The 23,719-nt window shown below is 47.8% G+C and overlaps 1 long non-coding RNA gene across 2 annotated transcripts in view; it reads right to left on the bottom strand.

Moving 5' to 3' along the window:
* LOC148135758 (uncharacterized) overlaps positions 1 to 23,719 on the bottom strand; it is a 73,996-nt gene that overhangs the window by 7,158 nt on the left and 43,119 nt on the right. The window lies entirely within an intron of this gene.

The following is a 23,719-nucleotide window of genomic DNA, read 5'->3' on the forward strand; positions in this document are numbered from 1 at the left end:
TGTGTTTTTTACATCTTCAAAGAATTCAATAAGCTTTCTGACGGATGACCTGCTCCTCACAAAGCCATGCTGACTATCTGTAATCAAACTATTGTTTACTAAGTAATTGTAAATACTGTCTCTCAGAAACGTCTGCAATACTTTGCCCACCACTGATGCAAGACTGACTGTTCGGTCATTCCCAGAGTTATCCCTATTGCCTTTCCCGAACAAGGGAATAACATTTGTCACCCTCCAAACATCTGGCTGGCACTGCTCCAGTGGACAGTGAGGACGCAAAAATCATCGCCAAAGGCACGCCAATCTCTCCCGTCACTTCCTGGAGTAACCGAGGGTAACCCCATCTGGCCTAGGGGATTTATCTATTCTTATGTTTGTAATTCATTCAATCAGTGTATACTTCCCTTCAACTTTTCTACACCCTGACCAACCAACTGATTGACTGCTTTCCATTTCAGTGCAATATACAGTGCTGCCTTCCTGAGTAAGTACAGTTCACAACATTCTGGGAATCATGGAATGAAAAAATAAAGGAATGCATCAATGCTTTCCTGATGAAGAGTTTACGACCGAAACATCGACTCTCCTACCCCTCGGATGCTGCATGACCTGCTGTACTTTTCTAGCACCACACTTTTTGATTCTGATTTCCATCAACTGCAGTCCTCACTTTCTCCATTACTGAGGGCTGTCCCCTCTGCATACTGAGTGGGAAATTAACCATCAGAAACTCATTGTATGTGGAGCTGACTGCTCAGTTCTCGAAAGTTGCACTTGATGAATACATTTTTTTAAAAAAAGAAATTACAATTCTGCAGATATTCATTCAGTGCCAGAGTTAGAAATGTGGTTCATGGTTTCAGCAGCTGGATATCAAACAGGAAATGACTGAAAAACTCTGAGGTACAGGGTATTCCAGGTATTATATTGCAACTTACATTAATGCTGAGAGTATTTTCAGACAGGCTGACAGATGTGATAAGGGAATGAGTTGACATGTGGAGGTGTGACATTTTTTACCATCACAGAGGCGCATTTGAGGGAGGTCAGGGCTAACAATTCAAAACTCTATTGTACTGGAACTATAGACAGGACAGGGCAGGGTGTTAAAGATGAAGTGGTGTTGCTTTATTAATTAACAAGTCAGTTACTGGTGAAAGGATGGACAATATCTTGGAAGGGTCTTCAAATGAGGCTTTGAGGGTCGAGATTTGAATCAAAACGATGACACACACACTGCTTTTTTAAGCACACTTGAGCTTACAGTGTGTAAACAGGCCCTTCTGACCAACAAGTCCACACAGACCCTCCGAAGAGCAACATTAAGATTGACAAGTCGCCAGGCCTGGATCAGATTTGTCCTCGGCTGCTTTGTAAAATGAGAAACGTGATTGCTTCGTCACTTGCGAAGATATTTGCATCCTTGGTCTCCACTGGAGTCGTTCCTGAGGACTGGAGAGAGGCAAATGTAATTCCTCTCTTCAGGAAAGGAAATAGGGAATTCCCGAACAATGACAGTCCAGTAAGTCTCACGTCTGTTGTCTGCAAGGTGTGAGAAAGGATTCTGAGGGATAGAATTTATGACCATCTGGAAATGCATGGCTTGATTAAATGCAGTCAACACGGCTTAGTGAGGAGCAGGTCATGATGAGGGTCGAGCTGTGGATGTGGTGTATACGGACTTCAGCAAGGCATTTGATAAGGTTCCCCATGGTAGGCTCATTCAGAAGGTCAGGAGGAATGGGATACAGGGGAACCTAGCTGTCTGGATACAGAATTGGCTGGCCTACAGAAGACAGCGATTGGTAGTAGAAGGAAAATATTCTGCCTGGAAGTCAGTGGTGAGTGGTGTTCCACAGGGCTCCGTCCTTGGGTCTCCATTGATTGTCATTTTAATTAATGACTTGGATGAGGGGATTGAAGGATGGTTCAGCAAGTTTGCAGATGACACAAAGGTTGGATGTGTCGTTGACAGTAAAGAGGGCTGATGTAGGCTTCAGGGGGACATTGACAGGATGCAGAGACCGGCTGAGAGGTGGCAGATGGAGTTCAGCCTGGATAAATGCGAGGTGATTCATTTTGGAAGGTCGAATTTGAAAGCTGAGTACTGGATTAAGGATAGGATTCTTGGCAATGTGGAGGAATGGAGAGATCTTGGTAGGCAGGTACATGGATCCCTTAAAATGGCCAGCCAAGTGAACAGGATTGTTAAGAAAGCATATGGTGTTTTGGCTTTCATTAACAGGGGGATTGTGTTTAAGAGTTGTGAGATCTTCTTGCAGCTCTATAAAACTTTGGTTAGACCGCACTTGGAATACTGCGTCCAGTTCTGGTCGCCCTATTATAGGAAAGATGTGGATGCTTTCGAGAGGATTCAGAGGAGGTTTACCAGCATGCTGCCTGGAATGGAGAGCTTATCTTATGAAGAGAGGTTGACTGAGCACGGACTTTTTTCATTGGAGAAAGGGAGGAGAAGAGGGGACCTAATTGAGGTATACAAGATAATGACAAGCATAGATAGAGTCAAAACCCAGAGACTATTTCCCAGGCCAGAAATGGCTAAAACGAGGTGTCATAGTTTTAAGCTGGTTGGAGGAAAGTATAGAGGGGATGTCAGAGGCGGGTTCTTTACACAGAGAGTTGCGAGAGCATGGAATGCGTTGCCAGCAGGAGTTGTGGAAGCAAGGTCCTTGGGGACATTTAAGAGACTACTGGACATGCATATGGTCTCAGAAATTTGATGGTGCATACATGAGGATCAATGGTCGGCACAACATCGTGGTCTGAAGGGCCTGTTCTGTGCTGTACTGTTCTATGTTCTATTTTCAAAGTCCTTGCACTTAATAATAACTTGGTCTTGGGTGTGGAACTGAGGCCCATCATTTCAATGCTCCATACTGTGAGTTGTGTACTGTTTTCACCATATTGTTATAAAGATGAACTGAATAAAGGAGGGATTTTGTGTTTATTGGACAATCTAAAAGTTGGTATTACGAAAGGATGTAGGACCTTCAGTAAAAAGACTTTGCTGTTAATGGTTAGAACAATGGTGCAAACATTTACACAGAGATTTCCAGCCCAACATCCAAGGATGTTGGGCTGGGATCATACTGGCCATCAATGGAGCTGCACAATTCTGTTTGGATACTGACATTGTGGAAATAACATACACTGGATATGGTTTATGAGGGATTCAATGTAAGATGCCATCTGCTGCAGGAACCCTTCATCTTTATAACACATTCATTCAGGATTGGGTCCAAGGTACAAAATTACAGAAGGGATATACTTGCAAGACATGGTTGTTTACTGGTCATTGTTACAAATGTTGAACTGCATCTGGACCAGCGCCATGTGCTAGTCCATTGACCAGTCTGCCCCACACACATCTCCCTGTTGTTCAGGTATGTCTCTAACCAGTCTATTGTGAGGGATTGTGTGACTAACTGTCCAGCTCAAGTTAGGAAGCTCACTGAACAGATTTTGGAGATGGCCAGTGTTTTTGGAGGTCGTGGTGAGGGCCAGTAAAACTGTGCCTGAATGTCGGTTTTTTTTTTCAATGTCATTTCCAACAGCTTTTCTGCCTGCAAGATGGTGTGTTCACTGAACTGGACATGAATTGGCTGTTTACTATAGTCACTGAACTGTAATACTTAGGTGTGCGCTCTGGTAAGTCAATTATTGTTCACTTCAATTGCTTTCAACTGAAAAACAATGATGTTTGGTTTATTTTAAAATATGTAAGAAATAAAGTGATATTAATTCATCATTATACAGAATGTAAAAGTGACCTGCTGTATATTTCCCACAGACTAATCAAGCAACAATCAGATATTGTCTGGAAAGCAAGATTATGTGAAGAGGACTATGTCCCAGGTAACATCACCATCCTCTGTGGTAGGTTCTGTCCCACTGACAGGAGACAGCCAGGCAGAGGCGGACAGCTCCTTGACATATAGTCAATATGGGGAGGCATGGTGGCTCAATGGTTAGCATTGCTGCCTCATAGCACCAGAGACCCAGGTTTGATTCCAACCTTGGGCACACTGCCTGTGTGGAGTTTGGACGTTCTCCCCGTGTCTGCATGGCTTTCCTCCCACAGTCCAAAGAAAGGCAGATCAGGTGAATTGGCCATGGTAGTGGATTGCTCTTTGGAGGGGGTTGGCGTGGAATGGTTGGGACAAAGGGTCTGTTTCCACAGTGTTGGAAATCTAAAATAATCATAGTGCTCAGCATTGATGTTGGATCCTGTGGCGGCTAGACTGCTCTGCGGCAGATTATGGGGAACCAATAAAAGGGAAACCAAAAATTGACGACATCGTCACCGATCTGCCTGCTGCAGATACACCCCTCCATTTCATATATCGGTAAGAATGGTCACTGCACAATCTTAATGGGGAACAAGGGCTAACTTCACATTTTGCAGACCCTCCACACCATGATATCGACTGAATGGTACAGACTTTAAACAGATTAAGCAACCAATGACGATGCATCCATGAGGTATAATGGCCCATCGGCAGCAGCACAATCGTATTCTGTACAACTCATACAGTCTGCAACTTCCTGGACAGACATAAATCCCACTATACAGTAACCACCACGGCCCGACAACTCTCCCACTGTACATTAACCATCACGGCCCGACATACCGCCCACTGAACCGTAACCATCACGGCCCGACATACCTCCCACTGTACAGTAACCATCCTGGCCCGACATATCTCCCACTGTACTGTAACCGTCACAGCTCGACATACCTCTCACTGTACAGTAACCATCACGGCTCGACATACCGCCCACTATACAGTAACTTTCACGGTCTGACATACCTCCCACTGTACAGTAACCACCCCGGCCCGACATACCTCCCAATGTACAGTAACCATCACGGTCAGACATACTTCCCACTGTACTGTAACCGTCACAGCTCGACATACCTCTCACTGTACAGTAACCATCACAGCTCGACATACCTCCCACTGTACAGTAACCATCCTGGCCCGACATATCTCCCACTGTACAGTAACCATCACGGTCTGACATACCTCCCACTGTACAGTAACCATCACGGCCCGACATACCTCCCACTGTACAGTAACCATCATGGCTCGACATACCTCCCACTGTACAGTAACCATCACAGCTTGACATACCTCCCACTGCACAGTAACCATCACGGCCCAACATACCTCCCAATGTACAGTAACCATCACGGTCAGACATACTTCCCACTGTACAGTAACCATCACGGCTCGACATACCGCCCACTATACAGTAACTGTCACGATCTGACATACCTCCCACTGTACAGTAACCATCCCGGCCCGACATACCTCCCAATGTACAGTAACCATCACGGTCTGACATAACTCCCACGGTACAGTAACCATCACGGCCCGACATACCTCCCACTGTACAGTAACCATCACTGCCCGACATAGCTCCCACTGTACAGTAACCATCACTGCCCGACATACATCAAACTGTACAGTAACCATCTCGGAGAGACATACCTCCCACTGTACAGTAACCATCACGGCCCAACATACCTCCCACTGTGCAGTAATCATCACGGCCCGACATACCTCCCACTGTACAGTAACCATCACGGGCCAACATACCTCCCACTGTACAGTAATCATCACGGCCCAACATACCTCCCACTGTACAGTAACCATCACGGCCCGACATACCTCCCTCTGTACAGTAACCATCACGGCCTGTCATACCTCACATTGTACAGTAACCGTCACGGCCCGACATGCCTCGCACTGTACAGTAACCATCAGAGACAGACATACCTCCCACTGTACAGTAACCATCACGGCCCGACATACCTCCCTCTGTACAGTAACCATCACGGCCCGACATACCTCCCATTGTACAGTAACCGTCACGGCCCGACATGCCTCCCACTGTACAGTAACCATCAGAGACAGACATACCTCCCATTGTACAGTAACCATCACGTCCCGACATACCTCCCACTGTACAGTAACCATCACAGCCGACATACCTCCCACTGTAGAGTAACCATCACGGCCCGACATACCTCCCACTGTCCAGTAAACCATCACGGCCCGACATACCGCCCATTGTACAGTAACCATCACGGCCCGACATACCCCACCTTGTACAGTAACCATCACACCCCGACACACCTCCCACTGTACAGTAACCATCACGGCCAAACATACCTCCCACTGTACAGTAACGATCACACCCCGACATACCTCCCACTGTACAGTAACTGTCACGGCCCGACATATCCCCCACTGTACAGTAACCATCACGTCCCAACATACCTCCCACTGTACAGTAACCATCACGGCCCGACATACCTCCCACTGTACAGTAACCGTCACGGCCCGACATACCTCCCACTGTACAGTAACCAACACGGCCCGACATACCTCCCACTGTACAGTAACCATCACGGCCCGACATACCTCCCACTGTACAGTAACCATCACGGCCCGACATACCTCCCACTGTACAGTAACTGTCACGGCCCGACATACCTCCCACTGTACAGTAACTGTCACGGCCCGACATACCTTCCACTGTACAGTAACCGTCACGGCCCGACATACCTCCCACTGTACAGTAACCATCACGGCCCGACATACCTCCCACTGTACAGTAACCATCACAGCTTGACATACCTTCCACTGCACAGTAACCGTCACGGCCCGAAATACCTCCCACTGTACAGTAACCATCACGGCCCGACATACCTCCCACTGTACAGTAACTGTCACGGCCCGACATACCTCCCACTGTACAGTAACCATCACAGCTTGACATACCTCCCACTGTACAGTAACCATCATGGCCCAACATACCACCCACTGTACAGTAACCATCACGGCCCGACATACCTCCCACTGTACAGTAACCATCACGGCCCGACATACCTCCCTCTGTACAGTAACCATCACGGCCCGACATACCTCCCACTGTACAGTAACTATCACGGCCCGACGTACCTCCCACTGTACAGTAACCATCACAGCCCGACATACCTCCCACTGTACAGTAACCATCACAGCCCGACATACCTCAAACTGCACAGTAACCGTCAGGGAGAGACATACTTCCCACTGTACAGTAACCATCACGGCCCGACATACCTCTCACTGTACAGTAACCATAACGGCCCGACATACCTCCTACTGTAGAGTAACCATCACGGCCAAACATACCTCCCACTGTACAGTAACCATCACGGCTTGACATACCTCCCACTGTACAGTAACCATCACAGCCCGACATACCTCCCACTGTACAGTAACCATCACACCCCGACATACCTCAAACTGTACAGTAACCATCATGGCCCGACATACCTCCCACTGTACAGTAACCATCACACCCCAGCATACCTCGCACTGTACAGTAACCATCACAGCCCGACATACCTCCCACTGTACAGTAACCATCACACCCCGACATACCTCAAACTGTACAGTAACCATCATGGCCCGACATACCTCGCACTGTACAGTAACCATCACGTCCCGACATACCTCCCACTGCACAGTAACCATCACAGCCCGACATACCTCAAACTGTACAGTAACCATCATGGCCCGACATACCTCCCACTGTACAGTAACCATCACAGCCCGACATACCTCCCACTGTACAGTAACCATCACGCCCCAACATACCTCGCACTGTACAGTAACCATCACAGCCCGACATACCTCAAACTGTACAGTAACCATCAGGGAGAGACATACACCCCACTGTACAGTAACCATCACGGCCTGACATACCTCCCACTGTACAGTAACCATCACGTTCCGACTTACCCCCCACTGTACAGTAACGATCACACCCCGACATACAACCCACTGCACAGTAACCATCACGGCCCGACATACCTCAAACTGTACAGTAACCATCAGGGAGAGACATACCTCCCACTGTACAGTAAGCATCACGGCCCGACATACCTCCCACTGTACCGTCACTGTCAGGGCCCGACATACCTCCCACTGTACAGTAACCGTCACAGCCCGACATGCCTTCCACTGTACAGTAACCATCACGGCCTGACATTCCTCACACTGTAGATGAACCATCACGACCCAACACACCTTCCACTTTATAGTAACAGTCACAGCTCGACATACCTCCCACTGTACAGTAACCATCACGGCCTGACATACCTCCCACTGTATTTTAACCTTCACGGCCCAACATACCTCCCATTGTACAGTAACCATCACAGCCCGACATACCTCCCACTGCACAGTAACCATCACAGCCCGACATACCTCAAACTGCACAGTAACCGTCAGGGAGAGACATACTTCCCACTGTACAGTAACCATCACGGCCCGACATACCTCCCACTGTACAGTAACCATAACGGCTCGACATACCTCCCACTGTACAGTAACCGTCACGGCCCGAAATACCTCGCACTGTACAGTAACCATCACAGCCCGACATACCTCAAACTGTACAGTAACCATCACGGCCCGACATACCTCCCACTGTACAGTAACCATCACACCCCGACATACCTCCCACTGTACAGTAACCATCACACCCCGACATACCTCCCACTGTACAGTAACCATCACACCCCAACATACCTCCCACTGTACAGTAACCATCACACCCCGACATACCTCGCACTGTACAGTAACCATCATGGACCGACATACCTCCCACTGTACAGTAACCATCATGGACCGACATACCTCCCACTGTACAGTAACCATCACACCCCAGCATACCTCCCACTGTACAGTAACCATCACGGCCCGACATACCTCCCACTGTACAGTAACCATCACACCCCAACATACCTCGCACTGTACAGTAACCATCACAGCCCGACATACCTCCCACTGTACAGTAACCATCACACCCCGACATACCTCGCACTGTACAGTAACCATCACAGCCCGACATACCTCGCACTGTACAGTAACCATCACAGCCCGACATACCTCCCACTGTACAGTAACCATCACAGCCCGACATACCTCCCACTGTACAGTAACCATCACGCCCCAACATATCTCGCACTGTACAGTAACCATCACAGCCCGACATACCTCAAACTGTACAGTAACCATCAGGGAGAGACATACCCCCCCACTGTACAGTAACCATCACGGCCTGACATACCTCCCTCTGTACAGTAACCATCACGTTCCGACTTACCCCCCACTGTACAGTAACGATCACACCCCGACATACAACCCACTGCACAGTAACCATCACGGCCCGACATACCTCAAACTGTTCAGTAACCATCAGGGAGAGACATACCTCCCACTGTACAGTAAGCATCACGGCCCGACATACCCCCGACTGTACAGTAACCATCACTGACCAACATACCTCCCACTGTACCGTCACTGTCAGGGCCCGACATGCCTTCCACTGTACAGTAACCATCATGGCCTGACATTCCTCACACTGTAGATGAACCATCACGACCCAACACACCTTCCACTTTATAGTAACAGTCACAGCTCGACATACCTCCCACTGTACAGTAACCATTAAGGCCTGACATACCTCCCACTGTACAGTAACCATCACGGCCTGACATACCTCCCACTGTATTTTAACCTTCACGGCCCAACATACCTCCCATTGTACAGTAACCATCATGGCACGACATACCTCCCACTGTAAAGTAACAGTCACAGCTCGACATATCTCCCACTGTACAGTAACCATCATGAAGAAGGGCTTATGCCCGAAACGTCGATTCCCCTGTTCCCTGGATGCTGCCTGACATGCCGTGCTTTTCCAGCAACACATTTTCACCTCTGATCTTCAGCATCTGCAGACCTCACTTTCTCCTCAAAGTAACCATCATGGCCCAACATACATCCTACTCTACAGTAACCATCACAGCCAGACATACCTCCCACTGTACAGTAACCATCACGGCCCGACATACCTCCCACTGTACAGTAACCATCACTGCCCGACATACCTCCCACTGTCATGTAACCATCACAGCTCGACATAGCTCCTATTGTACAGTCACTGTCACACGGCCCAACATACCTCACACTGTACAGTCACAGTCATGGCCCGACATACCTCCCACTGTACAGTAACAATCATGGCCCATCATACCTCCCACTGTACAGTAACTTTCACAGCTCGACATACGCCCTACTGTACAGTAACCATCACGGCCCGACATACGCCCTACTGTACAGTAACCATCACGGCCCGACATACCTCCCACTGTACAGTAACAATTATGGCCTGACATACCTCCCACTGTACACTAACCATCACTGCCCGACATACCTCCAACTGTAGAGTAACCATCACAGCTCGACATACCTCCCACTGTACAGTCACTGTCACACGGCCCAGCATACCTCCCACTGTACAGTCACTGTCATGGCTCGACATACCTCCCACTGTACCGTAACCATCACAGCCCGACATACCTCCCACTGTATTGTAACCATCACGGCCTAACATACCTCCCACTCTTCAGAACCATCAAGAGCTCAGTGCTTAGTACTGCTGCCTCACAGCACCAAAGTCCTAGGTTCAACTCCGGCCTTGGGTGTCTGTGTGGAGTTTGCACATTCCCCCAGCGTCTGCGTGCGTTTGCTCCAGGTGCTCCGGTTTTCTCCCACCGTCTAAAGATGTGCAGGTCAGCCGAATTGGCCATTCTAAATTGCCCACAGTGTTAGGGCACATAGTCAGGGTTAAGTGTAGGGCAGGCGAATGGATCTGGTTGGGTTGCTCTTCTGCTGGTTGGTGTGGAATGGTTGGGCTGTTGGACCTGTTTCCACAATGTCGGGAATCTAATCTAAACTCCAAGGTTCAAGTCAGGAATATGATGGAATAGTCACTTGTCTGAATGAGTGCAACTCCAACAGGACTCTAGTATGGACTTACGAGCAACAGGCAACACAGTTGTGTGGGGAATATCCTGTCTCACAAACGTGATGGATTATTTTGAGGAAATGACAAAATTGATTGATGAGGGCTTGATGTTGGCCGATTGGAGCTTAGCAAGGCCTTTGATATGGTTCCTTATGGCAGGGTCATACAGAAGATGAAATGAAATGGGATCAGCGGTCAGTTAGTAAGATGGATAGAGAACTGCTTGGTCATAGAAGACAGAGTAGTGATGGAACAGTGTTTTTGTGACTGGAGATGTATAAATAGACTGGTGGAGTTGCAAATTATGAGGATGATTGCCAGAGAATACAGCAGGATTTAGGTCAGCTGCAGACTTGGACAGAGAAAACACGGATGTAATTTTATCTGGGCAGTTGCGACGTGATGTATTTTAGAAGGTTTAATGCAGGAGAGAAGTATAAAGTGGATGGAAAAATTACTGGCCGCATCAACATCCGAAGTGATCTGGGTGTACAGCTCCTCAGTCCCTGAAAGTAGCAACATGGGTGGATAGGGTGATCAAGAAGACTGACGGCAAACTTGCAGACATACACCGCAACATGCAGTATGAACATTAGCAGGTCATATTGCAGCTGTAGGGAAACTTAGTTCGAGGTACATTTAGAATATTGTGTACAGTACTGGTTGCCCCACCAGCAGAACGATATGGAAGTGTTGGAGATGGTATGGAAAAGTTTTACCAGGATCTTTTCTGGTCTGGAGGGTATTAGCCAGAAGGAGATATTGAACAAACATGGTTTGTATGCAGCTGGGCATCATTGGCTATGGGGCTACCTGATAGATATTTACAAAATTATCAGAGGCATAGATAGAAGGGCAGTTCGGTTTTAGGTAAAAGGGAGAAAGTTCAGGAGATATGATCGGTAAGGTTTTTTTTCGCTGTTCCAGACAGAATGTGAAAGTGCCTGGAATGCACTGATAGAGGGGAAGAAGCCAATATAGCAAGGTTTAAGAGGCATGTTGGCACAAGTATTACTAAGTAGAGAATAGAATGACATAGAAGGTATCAGAGCAAAAACTTTTATTTTAACTTTAAAATGGCATCATGTGTCAGGGCGAGCTTGCTAGGATGAAGGGCCTGTTCCTGTGCTGGACTGTTCTTTAAAACAAGATTTGTGCGGGAATGGCAAGATGTTGACTGAATGATGACTGATGATCAACAGCCACATTCAATGGATCTCTCAACAACTTGCAGCTTCATACCCTCCCACCCACAGCAGAGAAAATCAATATGGAGAATTGGACGTGAAAGTCCGAGCTGGTAACTGGTGACTTCATCTCGCCCCTCGCTCCGACCACCTTCTATCTTGGACACCAACATCTCGGCGGACACTGCACAGACAGAAGCTGCATGTACTCCACACCCACCAATGCAGGCATCTGACACATGCCAGCCTCACCATGCCATCCCAGCACATTTCCGACACACAGACAGTACGCTTCTGTACTTCAATGCTGCAGCTCAGGGTGCACTGACAACTCTCCTTGCGATACTCCTGCAAGGACACTGTGCTCAGGGACACACACCCAGCTCATGGACTGTCCCTCTGGGCCTGCTCAGTCCGTGTTTGTACACACTCAATGCTGCTGCAAGGACACTGTGCTCAGGGACACCCACCCAGTTCATGGACTGTCCCTCTGGGCTGCTCACTCCGTGTTTGTACACACTCAATGCTGCTGCAAGGACACTGTGCTCATTGACACACACCCAGCTCATGGCCTGTCCCTCTGGGCTGCTCACTCGGTGTTTGTACACACTCACTTTGAACTGACTTGAATACTCACAGAATTATTGCCTTGCCTTACCCTGCCCCCAGCAGTGTTTCCCCTTAGCCAGAGCTACCAGGCTCACCCACCTGCTGCATTGTTTTGGTGTTAAGCACAGACACAAACCCAGGAAGCTTGATATCATTGTCCACAGTCAGTCACGGTGCCCAGTGCAGTGAGACAAGAAGTGTCTCAGATCCCAGTCCGGGAGCTTGGACACGGTCAGTCAGCCTTTCATGGTTGTTAGGGTCAGGATCCTTCCCCTGTGATAGGGTGAGGAGCTGAATGTTGGGGAACCCCTATTCCTCTTGGCTCTTTCTGCTCTCGTGTGGGGTGGTTCCTTCCAGGGAAGTGGAATTGCTTGTAACAGTTGGTACAGACCGAGAGAAGGTGCTGCATTCAGTGACAGTGGGAGAACATGAGCCTTTGTGGGAGGTGGGTGCAGTAACAGAGAGACAGTGAGGGCAAGGTCACAAAGTGCAGATGGTGGCACTTACCATGGTGACGTGGAGATGGTCACTGACCTCCTTCCGACACTGCTTGGCATTCACTAAGAAGGCTGGCACCTCACTGACACATGGATCAACCTCCAACCAAGCTGGCAGGGTGTATTGTCATAGCCTCCCTTGCCAGTCCTGGAGGAAGATAATGTCCCTTTCTTGCACCGTGCCATCCACCAGAACCTCAGCGGCTTGGTCTCAAAGTGAAACCCCAGTTTTACCCCCTCTGCCATGTCCAGGCAAGTTTCGGATTGACAATCCAAGAGTATAATGACTTTTTAAAGATGGCCCCTGTAACAGGAAGGCTGGTGCATTCTGGGATATCCAGGCAGTGGGCAGTTGTTATGACAAAGGGAAAAATAAACATCTGCTTGGTGTCAGATGAGAGGAAGACCATGTGGGCAGGGAAGGTAGTCAATGAGACAGATTTGTGATGGTATTATGAGAATTTGCACTTCACCTTGTGGAGAGAAACCCTCCATGAAACCCGTCTAAAATGAGACTTGACCAAATCATTAGATGGCTTAGGCCTTTGTCTGTCTGAACTAAAATAGGGATGCAGTGCGAAATGTTGGGAGCAACAAACTTGGAGCGGAGAATTTTACAGGAGATTCAAATCCTTAAAATAGGGGTAACACAATGTTTTAGACTGTTAAAAGGAGCCGGGGAAAATCCCCTGCCTTATAGTTACCCACATTATCCAATCCTCACTGGATGCAGGGATGGTGCCGCAGGACTGGAGAATGGCTAACCCTGCAGCTTTGTTTAATGTGGAGCAAGGGAATGACTTAATAGGTCACAGCTGGAATTCTGAGACAGTGGATAAACGGTCACTGAAGAAGTCCCTGGGACTCCAGGATGGTCAGTCTGGATTTGTTCAAGGAAGATCTTGTGTAATTAATCTAACTGTGTCGGTCTGAGGCAGTAACCTGTATCTGCATGTGACTTACTCGGATTTGACGAGAGATTCCATGGCAGACAGTTTAAAAACAGAAACTATAGGATCCAGGTGAATGGAGCAAACAACCCAGTGAAGTGCAAGGCAAGGCATTTGGGGACATCAACAATAGAGAGATATGTACAATAAATGACAGTATAGTCAGTGTGGGCAGAAGGAAACTGGAAACATTAATAATCTTGTTAATATAGCAAATGGCATTATTTCCTCTATCAGACAAAATACGGAACTTCAAAGCAGCAAGCTTATGCAGGAACTGTATAAATAATGAGTTCAGTCACAGCTTGGGCACAGAGTACAGTTCTGGTCACCCCATCACATGGAAGGATGGAATTGGACTGGACAGGGTACAGAGGAGATTCGCTATCCTGTGACAGTGGAAGTGCAGTTATGAGGAAAAATTGAAATGGTGGATGCTGACAGGAGATTTGATTGGGGAGCACATATTGTCAGGAGCCTGGTTAGAAAGGGAGAGAACACCTTGTTCCCGTTGAAGAGCTCAGTTACGAGCGGCGAATATTTAATGTAATTTGTTGAAATATTTGAGAAGTGGTGAGGAAAGTTGTTATTTCACCCAGAGTATGGTCGGGATCTGGGTGTCACACATGGAAGCCGAGTAGAGGCAGAAACTCTCAAACCATTTTAATAACGGTCTGCACTTGAAGTCCTACACTGTCCGGGGAGACAGAACTAGGGCTTTAAAAAACAACGTCACATCTTTACCAACACAGACAGTGGACAGAGTGATCTCCTCTATACTGTGCTATTTTCTGAAATTTTCAAAGGTTACCAATGTTTGACATAATCAATACGCAGGGATGAGCGGTGAGGGCAGGGAGGAGCAGTGTGTAAATTGATTAGAATCACGATAATAATGATCCCATTCTTTATCCACAATGCTACTTCACTGTGTTGGCCTATTTAACCTACCTGTAAAAATCGGGAAACCGTTTGTTTATTCAGTTCTCAGTCATGGTCACACTGCAGCAACATCTCCATAATCCCAGCTCAATCTGACCTGGTTCACTCTATTGAAAGCTGCAATTTCACTGGCCTTGTTGAAAGGTTCCCAGCTTCTTTCTTGCCCCATTGAAGGCTGCTCTCAGTCAACTAATGTTTCTCACTCTCAATTATTGCACATCATTCTCTACCATCACCCTGATCTTTACAATAAAATGATCGCTGCGCCCCAAAACGTTCCCCTACTGACACTGGATCCACTTGCCCCACCTCTTTCCCAAGGACCAGGTCCAACAGTACATGCCCTCTTAGGCTGGAAACATACTCCTGCAGTCAGCCCTCCTCGATGTAACCCAGGAACACTTGCCCCTCGTGACCTTTCACCACCAGTATCCCGGTCTATATCTGGAAACATTAAGTTTCGCAGTATAACCGATCTGTAGTATTGTCATCGCTCTCAAATGAACCTGCCTATTTATTCCCTCCATCCTTTCCAATGGTTCCTGGCTGACAGACTGTATCTCACAGTATAATTGTACACTTGTTGTTCTGTAGCTCCAGCCAAATTCATTCTGTTCTTGGACGGATCCTCTTTCTCTTGGACTCCTAAACTAACGCTAATCTAAACCAATACTTCTACCTTCATCCTTTCCCTTCCCTTTTATCATTTCAGAATCCCTTATACCCAGCAATATTTAACACCCAGTCCTGCCATTCCTTGAGCCAGCTCTCGGTGATCCGTCCATCAGATTTCCACAATCTGCATCTGGAACTCCGCACATTCCGAGTATTCACGTCCATGCAGAGTACCTCAGATTAAGGCTTTCGTTCTTACTCCATCTTCCACTGATAGACTTGTTGTTGTAAATTAGTACCAACTGCATCTCCCATTATTTTGAGAATCCTGGTAGTCTCCTCTACTATTCCTTTTTGGATCCTAAGCACACACCAAGTTATTTTCAATCCCTCCCACATACCCCGTAAGGAATTCAGTCCCAGCTCTGTCATGTTAGCCCATCCAGCTTGTACAGTTGCTGCCTTCTCCAGAACCAGTCCCAGGAATCTGAAGCCCTTCCTGCAGCACGATCGTTCCAGTCACACTCTCATCTACCTAAAACTCTGAGTCCTGTTCTCACTTGGACACGGCAATGGGAGTATTCCAGGGATTGCTACATTTGCGGACTGGCTTGCTAACCATCCACCTAGCTCCCTAAATTCTGACTCCCAGACCACTTCACCCTTCCTACCCAGGTCATTCCTACCAACAGGAACATGACCTTTGACTGCTCATTGTCCCCCAGACGAATGTCCTGCAGCCACCGTGACATTCTTAACCCCACTATCCTGGAATTACAGAAACACTGACACCTTCTTCACTTTCCTGACTCCCCTGTGCCTATTGCTTCTCCTTCCTTCTCCCTCCACTCCTGTACAGTCAGGCTGCTTGTGGGGCCACAGACATGGCTCTGACTTCACTCCTCTGAGCAGCCAATACCTTCATCAGCTTCCAAACTGGGAATCTGAATTGGGAGGGAGACACCAGGATATTCTTGTATTCCCTGACTGTTTCTCTCCGATTGCTTAGTTCCCCAGACTCTTCCTTCTTCCAGGCCGTCATGTCTGCAGGGTGATCTGCTCTGCGTGTGTGTTCTCCACCTAACTCTCAGCACCACAGATCTCCCATAGGGTCTCTAGTCACTGTCTGAGCTCCATGACCCAGTGTCCATCTAGGACACAAGCAGGGGGCTATGACTTCCCAATGTAACAGAACACATTTTCCATCTGATAGGTATGTCTAACCATGTCTTAAAATACAACATGTCTGGAGTAACTTAATTAATTACTTAGAATGAAGTTAACCATATTGCTATTTCCCGAATGTTAAGTCCCTTATTCAACTGTGGCTTACTCAGGGTAATTTATTATATTGGCTCACAATTTCACTTGTCCCTCTTATTTCTGTTTTCAACCCTTATTTCAGAAGTTCAAAAAATAAATTTGCTGACTTACAACAATTAACTGACAGTCACTAATAACAGTGTATTTATCAACCAGTGACTTCACAGCCTTTCCTGTGATGGCTCTTGCATTTCTTTCAAACTCAGTGCAGGTAGGTCCCAGCAGCAGAAAGTTATCTCTGTGACTCCCAGGTGTGTGTAATCTTCCAGCTCCCACTCCACTCTGCTCCCTCACAGGGTCACCATCTCGGTGACTCCCAGGTACATGTCCTCCTCCAGCTCCAACTCCACTCTGCTCCCTCACAGGGTCACCGTCTCTGTAACTCCCAGGTACATGTAATCCTCCAGCTACCACTCCACTCTGCTCCCTCACAGGGTCACCATCTCGGTGACTCCCAGGTACATGTCCTCCTCCAGCTCCAACTCCACTCTGCTCCCTCATTGCGTCACCGTCTCTGTGACTCCCAGGTACATGTAATCCTCCAGCTCCCACTCCACTCTGCTCCCTCACAGGGTCACCATCTCTGTGACTCCCAGGTACATGTCCTCCTCCAGCTCCAACTCCACTCTTCTCCCTCACAGCGTCACCGTCTCTGTAACTCCCAGGTACATGTCCTCCTCCAGCTCCAACTCCACTCTGCTCCCTCACAGCGTCACCGTCTCTGTAACTCCCAGGTACATGTCCTCCTCCAGCTCCAACTCCACTCTGCTCCCTCACAGCGTCACCGTCTCTGTAACTCCCAGGTGCATGTAGTACTCCAGCTTGTACTCCATTCTGCTCCCTCACAGCGTCACCGTCTCTGTAACTCCCAGGTGCATGTAGTACTCCAGCTTGTATTCCACTCTGCTCCCTCACAGCGTCACCGTCTCTGTAACTCCCAGGTGCATGTAGTACTCCAGCTTGTATTCCACTCTGCTCCCTCACAGCGTCACCGTCTCTGTAACTCCCAGCTACATGTCCTCCTCAAGCTCCAACTCCACTCTGCTCCCTCACAGCGTCACCGTCTCTGTAACTCCCAGGTACATGTCCTCCTCCAGCTCCAACTCCACTCTGCTCCCTCACAGCGTCACCGTCTCTGTAACTCCCAGGTGCATGTAGTACTCCAGCTTGTACTCCACTCTGCTCCCTCACAGCGTCACCGTCTCTGTAACTCCTAGGTGCATGTAATCCTCCAGCTCCCACTGCACTCTGCTCCCTCACAGGGTCACCGTCTCTGTGACTCCCAGGTACATGTAATCCTCCGGCTCCAACTCCACTCTGCTCCCTCACAGGGTCACCATCTCGGTGACTCCCAGGTACGTGTAATCCTCCAGCTCCCACTCCACTCTGCTCCCTCACAGCGTCACCGTCTCTGTAACTCCCAGGTACATGCCCTCCTCCAGCTCCAACTCCACTCTGCTCCCTCACAGCGTCACCGTCTCTGTAACTCCCAGGTGCATGTAATCCTCCGGCTCGCACTGCACTCTGCTCCCTCACAGCGTCACCGTCTCTGTAACTCCCAGGTACATGTAATCCTCCGGCTCCCACTGCACTCTGCTCCCTCACAGGGTCACCGCCTCTGTGACTCCCAGGTACGTGTAATACTCCAGCTCCACCTCCATTCTGCTCCCTCACAAGGTCACCATCTCTGTGACTCTTAGGCACGGTAAGGCCTTGATCCTCAGTGCTGATTTATATCCTCCCACGTTGCTGCCTCTGTAACTCCCAGGTATGTTAGCCTCATGCTCCTGCTCCAAGTTGCTCCCTCACATGGTCACTTCCTCTGTGACTCGGTGCTGATTTCGAGCCTCCTGCTCTGCTGCTTCTCTAACTCCAAGTCCCAACCGGCCTCGATCCTCGCTGCTGATTTTTATTCTCCCGCTCTGTGCTGATCTCTCTCAGGTTCTCTCCCTTTGTGACTCCCAGGTAATGGTAGGCCTCAAGCCTCAGCTGAGATTTATAACATCGCATTCTGCTCTACTCTCTTACAGGATCGCTGTTGTGCTTGGAAGACAGTGGGAAAGAGGAGGATTAGACAGAGCAGAGGGTTTTACAGTGATTGGGCGAGCTATATGGGATGGAACAAGTTATCTGGGGAGCTAGGCAGACCTGCAGCAACTAAAGAAGCTTACTGGAAGATACTGTGAGAGTTTCAGACACTGAAAAAGGCAAAGGAAATAGAGAGATGGTGGCTTGTTCATGACGGAGCTTTTTCTGAACTGGTTACGGTGATGTGTAGACTTCAATAAAAGGAAATTGACATCCAGCAAATGTTGTCTGGTCCTGGAGACTTGGATGGAGACTTGGATGTGACAGACTTGCATGTGACAGAGTGAGAAGACTTGCAGTAACTGGGGGGAACATAAACCTTTGGGGCACTGGTGGTATTCAAGGACCCTCAGAACATGAGGAGATGCAGAGAATGGGGGCATTCCAAATAGTGGAATTGTAGGGGCTGGAAGTCCTGAGATGTATAAGGAGGAAGAAAAGCGCCAATTTAACACATACAACCATTATAATTATAGACATTTAGGAAGGGAACCTGTGCTGTCATTGATTACAGTGAGATGGAGAGTAACAGAAACTGAAGGAGTTACAATTTTAAAAAGGGAGAGATTTTTGGTGATCAGAAGTTTAAACAAGAATAAAGAAATTTTAGTGATCTCTAGCACAGATGGGAATGGAGGAGGTGAGATATTGTGAGAAACTGTCAGATTTATATGGCGGGGAGGATGTCAGATATGAAAGGGAGAGCTGCATTATCTGTATGCAGTTACAGACATGAGGAGTGTTGTAGCGCCTGCTGGAGGGTACACAGATAACAACAGCAGTGGCTCAGGAAGGCAGCTCACCACCACCTTCTCAGGGACAACTCAAACTCAACAATAAATGCTGGGTCAGCCAACAAAGCTCGTGTTCATTAATGAATGAAGGAATAAAAGATCTACAATTAGCACTGAGGTCAGAGCTGAAAATGTGTTGCTGGAAAAGCGCAGCAGGTCAGGCAGCATCCAGGGAACAGGAGAATCGACGTTTCGGGCATAAGCCCTTCTTCAGACCCTTTCGAATAGAGGTCACTCAGGCAGGGTCTTTCAACAGCCCTTCATAAACCTGGAACCACTATACCCTGGAAGGACAGGAGCTCCAGGTACACGGGAACACCAGCATTTCCAAGGTGCCCTCCAAGACACGCACCATCCACCCAGCACTGTGTCTGTCCCTACACCCAAAGGACTGCAATGGGTCAGGAAGGCAGCTCACCACCACCTTCTCCAGGGAATTACAGATGGGAAGGTAATGGTGAAATTCTGCTGTTTATAGCCAGACTGAAAAATAAATCCAGCAGTGTGTGTGAAATGAAATTTCCATTTCAGAACAACATGCTTAGCATGGGTAGAGGATTTGTTTGATTGGCACAAGGCAGAGAGTGTGAAGAAAGGGGTCTTTTTCACGATGGGAACTGGTGATGAGGGGAGCTCCGCAGGGGTCAGTGTTGGGACTACACTCCACGCGTTATACATTAAGAGTCTGGACAAAGGAAGTGAATGGGTTCGAGAAATGGGTTTCCAAAAACAATCCCAGGGATGAAATTTGTGTCATATGCGGAGCAGGTGAAGTCTCTGGGTCTGCACTTGATGAAGTTTCATAGGCAGCGGCAGAATCTCATTCAAACTTACAGAATACTGAGGGGCCTAGATGGTGTGGACGAGGGCAAGATGTTTCCATGAGCAGGAGAGACTAGGGGCCAAGGGCACAGCTTCAGAGTGAAGGGACGACCCTTTCGAATAGAGATGTGGAGGAATTTATTCAGCCAGAGGGTGATGGATCTGTGGAACTCACTACCTCATGGGGCTGTGGGTGCTAAGTGATTCAGAGATAGCTAGGTTTTTGATGAGTAAGGAGATTAAGGGTTACAGGGAGTGAGTGAGAGAACGAGGTTGAGAAACAATTCAACCATAATCGAATAGTGAAATAGACCCGATGGACCGAATGGCCTAATTCTACTCCTATAAATGATGGTCGTATGGACTGCGCTTTTTCCATAGGTTTCTAACTGTGCAATTCGCATTTCTGGCATATTGTTTACCATACATTCCAGCACCTTCCTGATTATTGATGTCACTTCTTGGTTTCAGATCAACTGCAGAAAGCTACATCACAGAGTAACTTGGGAATCCTTGTGTATAAATCTCAGAAAGGTGGTATACAGGGCAAGCAGGACAAAGAGAAGAGCTGGCATTGATTCCAAAGGGAATGGAGAATAAAAATAGGGAAGGCTTGTAACAACTATAGAGGACTCCAGTCAGCCCACAGTGAGAATACAGTGAACTGGTTTGGTCCCCTATCTGGAGGGAAAATGTCCTTGCATTGGAGGAAGCCCAGAGAAGGTTCACCAGGCTAATCTTCAAAATGGAGGGATATTGATAAGAAGAGGTGGAGAAGGTTGAACTTGCCGTCATTAAATTTTAGAAAATGAGGCAAATTTATTGATACAACGAAGATTCGTGTGTTCTTACAGATTCAGTACTGAAACATTGTTTCCCTGAGCAAGGATCTGTAACTGGAGATAAAAGGGAATACAGTTACCAGAGAAACTAACAGAGAAAAGCTGGGTTGTAGAGACTGGAGAATGTTACAGAGCTCGGGTGGTTTGAGATCACTGTTGGTGATTAGATTTCTGATCGGTTGTCGGGCTGAAAGATGTCAAGGAGAGTTACAGGGTTATCAGTCCTGAAGGAGTTACAGAGCTCAGGAGGAATACAGGGACTAGAGGTTACTCAGATAGGGGTGGTCGTTGGAGATTCAGGAGATACAGAGACTGGGAGGGTTGTCGGGACTGAAGATTACACAGATATTGGTGGTAGTTGGAACTATAGAATATTTTAGAGAAAGGGACGGTTGGAGGACTGAAGATTAGACAGATTGGGTGGTATTTGGAGCTACAGAAAGGGAGGTTTGGACGGACTAGAGATTACACAGATTGGGGTGGTAGTTGGAGCTGCAGGAGTTTATAGAGACCGGGAGGATTGTTGGTGCCAGGAATTACACTGAAATGGACAGTAGTTGGAGCTGCAGGAGTGAGTGGGAAAGGGAGGGTGGAAGGGGCTGGATCAGTCCACACAGCCAGGGAGAATTATAGGGATTGGAGGAACCAGAGATACTGAGGGTTGTAGGGCTGCAGGAGTTCAGAGAGATACTGAGGACTGTGAAGGCAGGTTTACAGCATTCCCATCAGTTACACTGAGATGTGGAGTGCTATTCTGGAGGAGGTTACAAAAATCAACAGGGTTGCAGATACTGAAGATATTACAAAGACAGTGAGCTGTAGCATTTGAGAAGGTTACAGCAACAGGATGCATTGAGGAGTTGGAGGCTGCTAGAGGTGTTAAACATGCTGTAGGAGATCAATAACCTTACATTGATCAGGAGGATTGGAAGCTCTGGAGATAAAGAATTAGAATTGCAGTAACTGAAGAATATCACAGAGATGGGCAGTAACATATGAGTTAGAGGAGTTATAACATGAGATGAGCTGTATTCATTGGAGTCAGGGAAGATACAGGGAGATCTGAAGGGACCACTGGTGATCAAAAGTACAGTGAGGCTTCTCAGTATAGGATTGGGGTAGCTTACGCAGACAGGGAGTATTTTATGGAATGGTGCTATTTACAGAGACTATGAAGTTTGATGGAATTGAGGGACGAACAGAGATATGGAAGGCTGTAGTTAATGAATTCATTTGTTGATGTCGGATGCTGAGGTTCTGGAAATTATATGGACCGGAAAGCTGGACAATCTGTCAGAGCTTACAGAGACAGGAACAGCAATAGAGCCTGGAGACACTAACACAGATAAGGAGTATTGCAGACACTGGAGGAGGTTTCTGCTTTAGGGATAGTTGTAGGGGAATGTAACGTTTACACAGATAGGGGTGTAAGAGCTGAAGAAGGTTATGGAGATGATTAGATTGATGGGGAGACTGGAGGAGCTTACATTGACAGGGCGGGTGATAGCGACAGGAGGATGTTACATAGATAGCCAGTCTTGTAGAAACTGATCGGGAGAGTCACAAGCATTGGAGTTGGTTCCACAGATCGGGGGTGTTACAGGAACCTGAGAGGATTACGCAGATAGGGAGGATTGTACGATGTCCACATTTTCAGAATGTTTCAGGACTGAAAAGGGTAACACAGTGAAGGAGGGATGTTGGAACTGTGGGAGTTCACACAGACTTGGAGGTTTGAAGGGTTTGGGGCTGTTTATGGATAGAGGGATATATTTAGGGACAATAATATGGAATGCAGAGGGAGAGTTTAGATTAGAAACCCTACAGCATGGGAACAGGTACTTCGGCCCAACAAGTCCACACCGACCCACCAAAGAATAACCCACCCAGACCCACTTCTCTCTGACAATGCACCTAACACTATGGGCAACTTAGAATGGCCAATTCACCTGACCTGCACATCTTTGGAGTGTCAGAGGAAAGCCACACAGACACGGGGACAATGTGCAAACTCCACACAGACAGTCACTCAACGCTGGAATCGAACCTGGGTCCCTGGCGCTGTGAGGCAGCATTACTCACCACTGAGCCACCGTGCTGCCCCAAATTGCAGATTTACACAGAGACAATGTTTGAGGTGCTGGGAGGACTATA

Source organism: Chiloscyllium plagiosum, unplaced genomic scaffold (genome assembly GCF_037043375.1).
Source record: "Chiloscyllium plagiosum isolate Xiang-an unplaced genomic scaffold, Cpla_swu_hap1 HiC_scaffold_48, whole genome shotgun sequence".
Lineage (NCBI taxonomy): Eukaryota > Metazoa > Chordata > Chondrichthyes > Orectolobiformes > Hemiscylliidae > Chiloscyllium > Chiloscyllium plagiosum.